This window comes from Montipora foliosa, chromosome 2, assembly GCF_036669935.1.
Source record: "Montipora foliosa isolate CH-2021 chromosome 2, ASM3666993v2, whole genome shotgun sequence".
Taxonomy (NCBI): Eukaryota; Metazoa; Cnidaria; class Anthozoa; order Scleractinia; family Acroporidae; genus Montipora; species Montipora foliosa.
Genome location: NC_090870.1, coordinates 61072303 through 61082302, shown reverse-complemented (window position 1 = coordinate 61082302; position 10000 = coordinate 61072303). Strand labels below are relative to the sequence as shown.

The window sequence follows — 10000 nt, the reverse complement described above, 5'->3', positions numbered from 1 at the left end:
TGAACTTCAAGTGCAGAGAAACTTCGAAAAATGGCGAGAGATTACCAGAGAGATAAATCTGTAATAAAGCTTGAAGTTGTCTGTTGTAAAAACTCATTATTAATGTTACTAAATTTGCAAATGCCAACAACAAAGCCCTATTAGCGGGTTATCAGGATAAGGGATTTTTTATTTATTCATTTTTTTTGAAGGAGACTTTATTCAAATCTTACAGTTTTACTTGCTTCCTTGTATTCGTATTATATTTTTATTTTTTCTTCATTCATCATGATACAAAATATTAGGATACAATAAAAGAAAAAGAAGTATATGGAGAAGGGCACAATACAGTAAGACTAGTTAAGGCCCTTGAAATACCTTGCATTAATGTATCATTTTTCGAGCACAAAGACGCAAACACAAGCACACACATGCAAGCACATACACGCACGCGCGCTTCCTTAACTCTGTTCATCCAAAAATTACAAGATCAGCCTTAAATCATCCGAAAAACGCATAACAAATCACAGTCCAACAACTTACGTCACCACCTGGCTCCAAATCAAGACGGAAACCTCAGGTTGGCCCGAGTAGTAGAAGATTTCACACAGCACGAAGGAATCCAACATGTTCAGAGAAGGATCGACAAGAATCCTGGCCAAAGGTCCTTGGCGAAACTCACGCTGAATTCCATGTGGGCAACGGGACAACTTGAAGCAAGTCAAGGAATTGACCGATCCTCAGCCCTTCTGCCTCTATGGATTCGGATCAGCATGACATCCGGTACCTGAGTTGTCTGGATGAACACCAGGTGGAGGTGCACTACCGCGCTCAGAACCACTGCCAAGACCGTAACGTCAACACGAAAATCTTCGTAGCTGCCTTCACCAGGTGCTGGGCTCGTTTACGATGGTACGAGGCCTTGGAATTCTTAGGGGATCGAGTCTTGCATTGTGACACCGACTCGGTCCTCTACAACTAACAAACCTGAGCTCACCTTGGGTACGCATCTCGGTGAGTTTACAAATGAACTCGAACCCAGCCAGCATATTGTCGAATTCTCCTCAGGCGGTCCGAAAAAGTACGGGTATAAGTGTAATGATGGCAAAGTGGCATACAAAGTTCGTGATTTCTCTTTGAACGTACGTGGAAGGAGTGGCACAGCTCAATTATAATGTTCTGCGCGAAAGCACCTTGGACGAGCTCCCCCGATCTTTGGACGTACCGCGCAAGACCCGCGGAAAGTCCAAAGAGTACACGATCCACACCCAGCCCGCCGACAAAGACTACCAGTTAGTCTTTAATAAGCGTGTGCTGGACCAGACGACGGCCATCACGTACCCGTTCGACTACCAACGTACGACGGACGACGACGCCCTGAGCTTGGATGAGAATGATGTCGGCAACATCGACCTTCCTGTCGGACGACTAGGGTATGTAAGACAAAGTTGCGGGGGTGCGCGTGCGCGTGCGCGTGCGCGTGCGGGGAACTCTACTTTGTTTTTTTGGGCCCTCTATTTTAAATATATGTATATATTAAACGTAAACGTTTTCATTTGGGGAGTGGTTGCCATTATGGGGATGTTCCCTCCCAATTATTTGTGTAAATAGCTTTTTCTCAGGAAAGTGGTTGCCCTTATGGAGTCAAGTGCAGGATCTCTGTTGCAAGGAGGAGTCCAAGAGCCTTTTACATGGAATGGGTTTCTGGTAGGTTGAGGAGGAAAGTCGTGAAAAAACTCCAGTAAATGCATGCGTCTGACCAATTTATGTTGCGTGGTGTAGGACAGAAGCTAAGACCTCGAGCAAGGAGTTTAGTTTCATGATGCGTTTGAGAGATTGTGCTGCTCTTGATAACAGGGTTGGTGTTTAGTTGGATGTTACGGTTGTTGTGTCTCCAGTATCGTTGGCATTGTTTGATCTGTTTGCGTCTCCGTTGCTGTTTTGAAGTGAAGAGCAGTTTGTTAGCTCTCCCCTCTTTACAATGTCGTAAAAAAGGTTGCTGTTATTCATCGTGGTGAAGTACAATAATAATAAAGTATTCTCGTTTGTCTCACGATGTGGTCACTTGTGATGAAGATCGCAACGTCTCGACTGCATACTGCTAGTCTTCATCAAGCGATGAGATCGACTGGTTACGCGTTACCTTTTAAGCAGGATGCTCCGCTGTGATTGGTTGGTTTTCAGCAGCTGAGGCTCGTGCATTTTCGCTGTGTTGTTCCTTCGGCAGTCCGCTGTCGTACGGTTCTCCTGTTGATCTGTTTCTTGATCGTGGGCATCCATGCTTCCGGAATTTCTATTCCACGTTCCCTGCTGATGTTGTTACGGTGAAGTCGTATGTGAATCGCCTCTTTGACGTTGCGTGCGTACCAATTAGGATCACTACAAGTGACCACATTGTGAAACAAACGAGAATACTTTATTATTAATTTACAATGCTTTGTGGGGGACTCCGGCCAGAATGCTTGTCAGTCTACAATTAATTTAGGAAATGAAATATGCCCCCGTCCAGCCAAGGTCAGTCCACAACACCGGGGACAACATCCTGTACTCTTTTTCAAATAGTGAGTGGGTTTTTTAACGTCCCATACTATTTGATTTGCAACAGGGGCTATAAAAAGGGACCTTCGGTTTACAGTCCTTATCCGAAACGACTTGAAAGTCTAACCATTTGCGGATGTAATTGCAAAGGCAGCACTTTCTCCCTCAGTTTAAGCGTCGGAGTACGAGTAGGGTCGATGGTGTTGTGAGAGTTGGTGTATGTAATGTTAGTGGTTGTGACATGTATGCGTGATGTGTGGGTAGCGGTGGAAGATTGAATTTTAGTGTTTGAGTTACGCTGTGGAGCTCGAGAAGACGTATACTCACCGGCAGAGGTCATTTGTTTTGGCCGCGAAAAGTTCTAAGCGATATCCATTACACTCGCACGTGTTTAAATAATCCCGGGATAAAATATATCCCGGCCAACAGGGCAGGCTATGGTGAGCGGATACAGAGGGTCCTTGGGATGCTAGCAGAAACTAGAGATAAGATAAAAAAAGTTCAACTTTATTTATCCACGCTGGCCTACTTTGACAAAAAGCTAATCCGTTTTATAATTTTTAAGCTCTGATGAAAATAGTGAAAAAATACTATAAAATACCTAAGTAGATTACAAATCGATTTTACTTAAATGTTAAACAATATGTTTCTAAGAATACAAAGAAGAACGTTACTATCTTAAAAATTACTATACACTGCAAAATTGAAATATTAGTGAAATATATCTATTACCAGGAGCCCATGAGTACTCATGGGTTCCTGCTATTACTCAAAGTAACCTTTCGCATTGCCAATTCAGATACTACTGAAAAAATACATGCAATTCCTTTCTTGGCGGCGTTTTGACTAGTAACCTGTATTTGGTTTACAAAGTAAGAGACGCGATATTAGCCCTAACAGTCAATAAAGCGGCTAACATTTTTTATTCCTAGGAGATACATTAAGCTTTCGTTGAGCTTATAGGTAAGGCTTTAACATCAACCTACAATCCATTTAACAAGGAATTGTGTCAGATAAACTGAAGATATCCCAGATATCCACCGGGCAAATTCTTGAAAACTAGTTTACAAGCAACTGATAACTTACCTCAAAAAGTATAAAATTTTGAACGAATGTCAATTTGGGTTTCGAAGGGAAGGTCAACAGAACAAGCTCTAGCAGAAATAACGGAAAACGTGAAAAGAGCAATAGATGACAATGTCTTAATATGCAGAATATTCCCTGGCATCTCTAAGGCGTTTCACACAGTTGAACACGAAATTCTCCTTACAAAGTTGCAGGCATACGGTATAAGAGGAATTCCTCTTAGTTGGTTTACTATCTACTCAGATCTATGGGGATGGAGGGGGGGGGGGGTGAGGGAAGAGGAGAGAGAGCTGGAAAGCCACTTAATTTGCTTTCAAATTGTCCCATGGGTGTTTAAACTACGGTTTGAAATTATCGACGTGATCGATCCAAGAAAAGTGAAATATTCTTTTCAGTTCGTCAATGAGTTCGTTGCGCTTCATGTTTGTGAGGGTTTCAATGAAGATTTTCACAGTGAGCTCTGGATTACTTTGTACAAGGAATAACATCAGTGCTTCCGTTGGGCTACACATGCAAGGTGGCTTCGAATATTGGAGCTTTACCCTACCAAGACCAAACTCCAAACCAAAGCTAAACCAGTATGATTCACGGAGGTCTAACCAGCCTGTTACATTTTCTAATACTTCCATGTCATGAAGAAGAGATTTAATGGTACTTCCACCTGCAAATAAAATGTTTGGATACATTATTGGTACTAAAGTACCAACAACAAGTATACACAGACACACACACACACACATCGTAAACTCTGCTCGGCTTACTGGGGATAACACTCTAACAAACTATACTCAATTCATAAAGTCGACCGAGCTTAACTATTTCATTCTTCTTGCATCTTCACTCTGTTACAACGGGTGTGTAACGAGCTACTCTGAAGACTCTAAGCGAAGTTTCAATTAATATACTGTATTCTCTGCATTGATTGGCTGAGTAAGGAAAGTTGAAATCTTTTTCTGGAATTTTGGTCTTAATTATTAACAGACGTTAATTTCCACTGAAACCATCAGTCTTTATCAGTGAAGTTTGTCACATGGTAGTTCAGAAAAAGATTTCAACTTCCCTCACTTTAATTGAATCTGGATGAATGACAACATTCACTTTCAGATTGGCTAGGTACTTAAGGTCATTCAAGGTTGCATTATGGACTGATCATTAGAGTATATGAAAATCATAAAATCTATGCCTATTAATCTTGAAACCATATGTCAACCAGAATAACATAACTAAAATGATATTCACTGTCTCTTGATGATGTGATCTCACTCGTTCGTGTGGCGGTGCGGCCCAGTGGTTAGGGCGCTTGCCTTGAGATCCGGGGATCCTGGGTTCAAGACACGTTCTGACCATTCGTTGAATTTGTTCCTGGTAGTCCCTGGTTCAACGTCCCTGGTTCAACGTCCCTAGTTCAACTTCACTGCTACACTTGTAAATAGCCAACTGGTTTGCCTCCAGCCAGTCAGGATTCTTAACAGTTGTTGTTGTTACGTTCTGTCATTTCGTTAATTGTGTTTCAATGGCTCCGAAAAGCCCATATGGAAAGTGGTCAATTAAAGTATGTATGTATGTAACTGTCACACACTAAACACGAAGTCTCCAACAAGCCCGACAACAAAAATATAAGCTGAATTAGGGGCTCGAAGCGCCTTCCCACCCTTCTCACTTGGCGCCTTGCAGTTTAATCACAATTTTGTTGATTAACTTAAAGTTAACACACCAAAACTGAGCAAGATTGTCTGATCTGAGCCCCCTAATTTGGCTTTTATTTTGCAGGGGGTTGGGGATGGGGCAGGGATTATCCACACCCGCGCTGCTTAAAGGAATCTTACCATTCCCTTGCGCTTTACCGCCGGATTTTTTGTGTGCCCTGCATATGCCGGAGATGATGCCTGTACGAAAAACAACAAAAAAAGGAAGGTGTCACACGCTAACACCAACTCGGTGTGGCCAACACATCACGCATGCGCACAACCATTTCACCCAATCAATTAGCAGCCACGGACAGCTGTTTCGGCCTTGTTGGGCCCCATCAGCATGGCATAGCTAACATACCGCGGGGGGGGGGGGGGGGGCACATGTGTGATGCGTTGGCCACACCGAGTTGGTGTTAGTCACCTGTAAGAAACCATACTCACTCCTCCAACACCAACAACAGCTCTCGCGAAGAATCACCCGTGAGTCCTCAATCAAATGAAGCTCTCGAGAGGTCTTACTTAAACGTCAAAAACAAGTTTGTAACCGCTTTCCGGAAAGTGATATACATACTTATGTATGTATTGAGTTGGTGTCGGAAACGGAAAGTGATTACAAAGACAATTCGGAAGGAGAGTGTAATTTGCAGGTTTCATGTTTTCCAATAAGTGTGGTAGGAACATGCTGTAACCCTCATTACAATGTTATCCACGTTTACACACGCATACAAAATCATTTTCGGCCCAAGCTCGCGTTACGCGCGAGACGTGGCTGTGAAAACATACTAGGCAATCTTTTTGTTTTCTGTGTTATTTTCACGACAAAGTAGCAAAGAAGCGAAAAATTATCAAATAAATGAATGAAATAAAGTAAGTTAACTCACCTTGTTTATTTCGTTTTGTCTTTTCGAGCTTTTTTTGACTGTTTTGGGACGAGTTCTTGAAGAGGCTGTTGTAATCTTCCAAGACGAAGTTAAGGCTGGACACAGCGATTCACGGAGAAATGTACTCGAAAGCCGTTTGCTCGCTGAAAGGCGAGTTCGCAGAGCAGTTTTTCCCTCCAACGAAAAAAGCACAGTCTGTGTTCGTTCCTTGTCTGATCAGCTTGCTGAAAGCATATCCATTCGGCTCCAATGAGAAAGATTTCCTTCACATTTCTAGAGCAGGGGTTTTGCTAAAAGCAGGCCCGCGGCCCGGCGGCCCGGTGGCCCGGCGGCCCACACAGTTTTGTTGTCCAGAGGTAAATCCACGTGCATGCACAGATTTGCATCGGGTTTGGGCGCGCAAACAAAGACCAACGAAAGACGGTGAGTTTGAATTCGTTTACCATTTTAATAATCATTTCAATCCTTTTCGATCCTTTCTTTCGTTGCATGTTGCTAAGTGAAAAACTTTTTCATTCTCTGTTGTTTTCCTCTGTTTACAACAACAAACAGAAACAAGGATTCAAATGATTAAAATGGTAAACGAATTCAACCTCACTGTCGTCCATTTTGCACGCCCAAACCCGATGCAGATCTGTGCATGCGCGTGGATTTACCGCTGGACAAAAAAACTGTGGATAATCAGGACTGGGCTACCAGGCCTCCGGGCCGTGGGCCGGCCCGCGGTCCTGCTTTTAGCAAAACACCTAGAGCAGACTGTGGGGGAAGTGTTATCACTTACACTTTCCCCCCAGTCGATGTATATTTTCTAGGACAGGATCCGACTGTGTACCGGAGGGTGAGTGGCACTTTAGTGGGGGCAAGATCCCTAAACCAGGAGCCCGTTTCCCGAAAGTCCCGAAACTTTACGCACCATTTTTGAGTGTCGCAACTCCCTCTGTATCTCAAGAACGCAGAGGATTTAAGTCGTCAAACTTCATTGTCATTTTGCTTTTTGTTACCGTGAAAACATGTCAAAAGATCGGTTTCCAAAACAAGCGGTTGGCAGTTTCACAAATGGCTTTTCGGGCCCCAAAAGTTTTCGGGACTTTTCGAGAAACGGGCCCCAGTCTCGTAGTTAGAAGGACGAGCACAAGCTTCGGCGGATAACTGTCTACTCTTTCTCATTCGAGCCGAAGGGATAATGCTTTCAGCAAGCTAATCATACAAGGAGGAACACAGACTGTCCTCTTTTCGTTGGAAGGAAAAACTGCGCTTTGAACGCGCTTTGAAAAAGGCTTTCGAGTACCTTTCTCCGTGAATCGCTGTGTCCAGTCTGACTTTGTCTTAAGGACGTTCGCGCCAATTGTTACTGCGCACGCAAATGCACACGATCGCGGGCGCGCGCTAAGTAATAAAGTGAGAAATGATAGGGCAAAAGGCCATTGCTATAACTTTGCCTGGATTTAACGGTCTTGGACGTTCGGTGACCCCTATTTTTTTTTCCAGAAACGGATTTTATTTACAATTATCTCCACGTTGTCCAAGAATGAACAAAAAATCAATGTGGGAAGTTAAAAAAATTTCAAGATTTCTGCTCACGGGACATCAAATCTTGCCATCTTGCGGCTGCAAGGCGAGTGAAACTGTGGTCGCTAAATGCGAACTTGATCTTGGAACCTCACCAGTTGACTAAATTCACTTAATAAGTCCATTTAAACAATATTTGGCAGAGAAGATTTCACTTCAAAGATTTAATTGCAATATATTTGGGTTTACAGACACTGGCCTTATTCGCTAACGAAGCCCGATTTTGTCACATTTTGGGTGTTTTTCCGGGCATGTTCTCTCCAAAATGAAGTCGGTGACCCCCCCATTTTTTTTACATTTCTGACATAACTAACTCATCATATTACAGTGGTAAAAGTTTCAGAAAAAATCAATGTTGAAAAATTTTCGCACGAACGTCCTTAAGAAGATTATGACAGACGCTTCAAGAACAACGTCCCAAAACAGTCGAAAAAAGCTCGGAAAAGACAAAACAAAATAACAAGGTGAGTAAGCTTACTTTACTTCATTCATTTATTTCATAACTTTTTGCTTCTTTGCTCCTCTGTCGTGAAACTGACTCAAAAAACAAAAAATTGCCTTGAAATGAACAGTGTTGTTGCTGACGTGACACTTTTCACAGCCACGTCTCGCGCGTAACGTGAGCTTGCCGCCTAACGTGACGTTAAGGGCGATAGAATTGACCGGCCAGACGGTCAGTGTAAAACGTAGACTGCAGACTGCAGACCGGGGGTAAAATGCAGACTGAGGGTAAAATAAATATTTATAATAAAAAACGAGTCATAAGCATAAAATAAAGAGTGTTTGAAAGACAATCCTGTTTTACATCTGTCAACAACTCACATTATCATGACTGCAGGTTGCTGCACCTTTTGGGGACTGCTGTTAATACTCCATGGAAAAGGCGATCGTTGAAATCATCTGTGCCTTGTTTTTGCGCTTCCAGATGCATTTAAATGTTCAAAGTTATTTCTCACACCAGTACATCGAAGGATATCGATCGATAAACCAATACTCGGAATACCTGAAAGATATCCGAGTTATAGATTGTTCACCATTTACCACAAAAATCCTGAAATTTCGGTTGGAATGTAAATGGTAAGCCTATTTTGGTCTTCCCAAACGAAAAATTTCCGGAGAAAACAGGATTTCTTGAAAGGTAGTCCAAAATTCCCAAACGGAATTTCCAATCGGAAAACGCGTGACTTTAACATTCTTAAAATGCTCCTGGTCACCGCAGCTAGATAAAAATCGATCAAATTTTAAAAGAAAAATGAGCAACACTAAGTTATCACGGAATTATCTAAGATGCAAGGGGAGTACTTGAAAACGTCCGCCCGACGTTTTTAAATGGGCATTCATTTTAATCTTGGCTACACGTAACCAAAACACTTAAGAATTGTTTCTGTGAGCTAAAATAGCTGTTGTGAAGAAAATTTGGCCATTAATTTTTGTTTGCCTTCGGTAAACAGGGTGGCGCGGTGGCCTCATGGTTAGTGTGCTCGATTCCGGGTCGAGTGGTCCGGGCTCGGTTCCTGGCGGGGGACATTGTGTTGTGTTCTTGGGCAAGACACTTCACTCCCGCGATGCCTCTCTCCACACAGGTGTATAAATGGGTACCGGCGAAATGCTGGGGGTAACCCTGCGATGGACTGGCATCCCATCCAGGGGGGAGTAAAAAAAAATAGTCGCCTCACAGAAACCGGGATAAGCTCCGGCTCTGATGGGCTACTTGGCTCGTAAACAGACTTTAGTTTATTTTTTTATTATTATTATCGGTAAACAGGTCTCCTTTGCTTTCCAGGCTTTTACTACAATCCATGACACTGCCCCTTTAATAGTGCCATTACATTATAATATTCTAACCCAAACCGATATACCTTAAATTATTTACAGTGGACGCTAAAATTGTAGTGTTGTAACCAAGAGGGCTCAACGACAACATCTTGTAAAAATCTGGTATGTCTGGTGGTGGCGATGTTCTCGTGTCGATCCACTGGTTTAGAAAATGCAATGTGTTAGTGATGGTTATTGAAGAGATAGAGAGGTAGATGGCTTATTGCTCATAGGGTTCAAAATATGGCTACAGCATTACAATAAAAGCAAACTTACGTAGCAAACGTACTAAGTTACACGGTTTCCAGTATTCGAATAATATGTATTGTGCCACATGCTCAGATGCCGCAACAACAAGCAACATGAAAGTGAAACAAAGATCTTGGGTATTTGAAGGTGTTTTCGAAAACCCTAATTATATCACGGAAAACGCCCTTACGG

The 10000-nt window shown here is 42.6% G+C and overlaps 2 protein-coding genes and 1 long non-coding RNA gene across 3 annotated transcripts in view; 1 reads left to right on the top strand and 2 right to left on the bottom strand.

Moving 5' to 3' along the window:
- The window catches only part of LOC137984411 (doublesex- and mab-3-related transcription factor A2-like), a 350662-nt gene that overhangs the window by 52837 nt on the left and 287825 nt on the right, over nt 1-10000 (top strand). The gene's annotated exons all lie outside the window — the stretch shown is intronic.
- Nucleotides 1-10000, bottom strand: part of LOC137984468 (protein C10-like) — a 236392-nt gene that overhangs the window by 94315 nt on the left and 132077 nt on the right. The window lies entirely within an intron of this gene.
- Nucleotides 3858-8867, bottom strand: LOC137991040 (uncharacterized). Its single transcript, XR_011121604.1, has 3 exons — nt 8567-8867; nt 5430-5489; nt 3858-4264 (listed from the first exon to the last, which is right to left on the bottom strand). It is a non-coding gene; the product is annotated as an uncharacterized lncRNA (long non-coding RNA).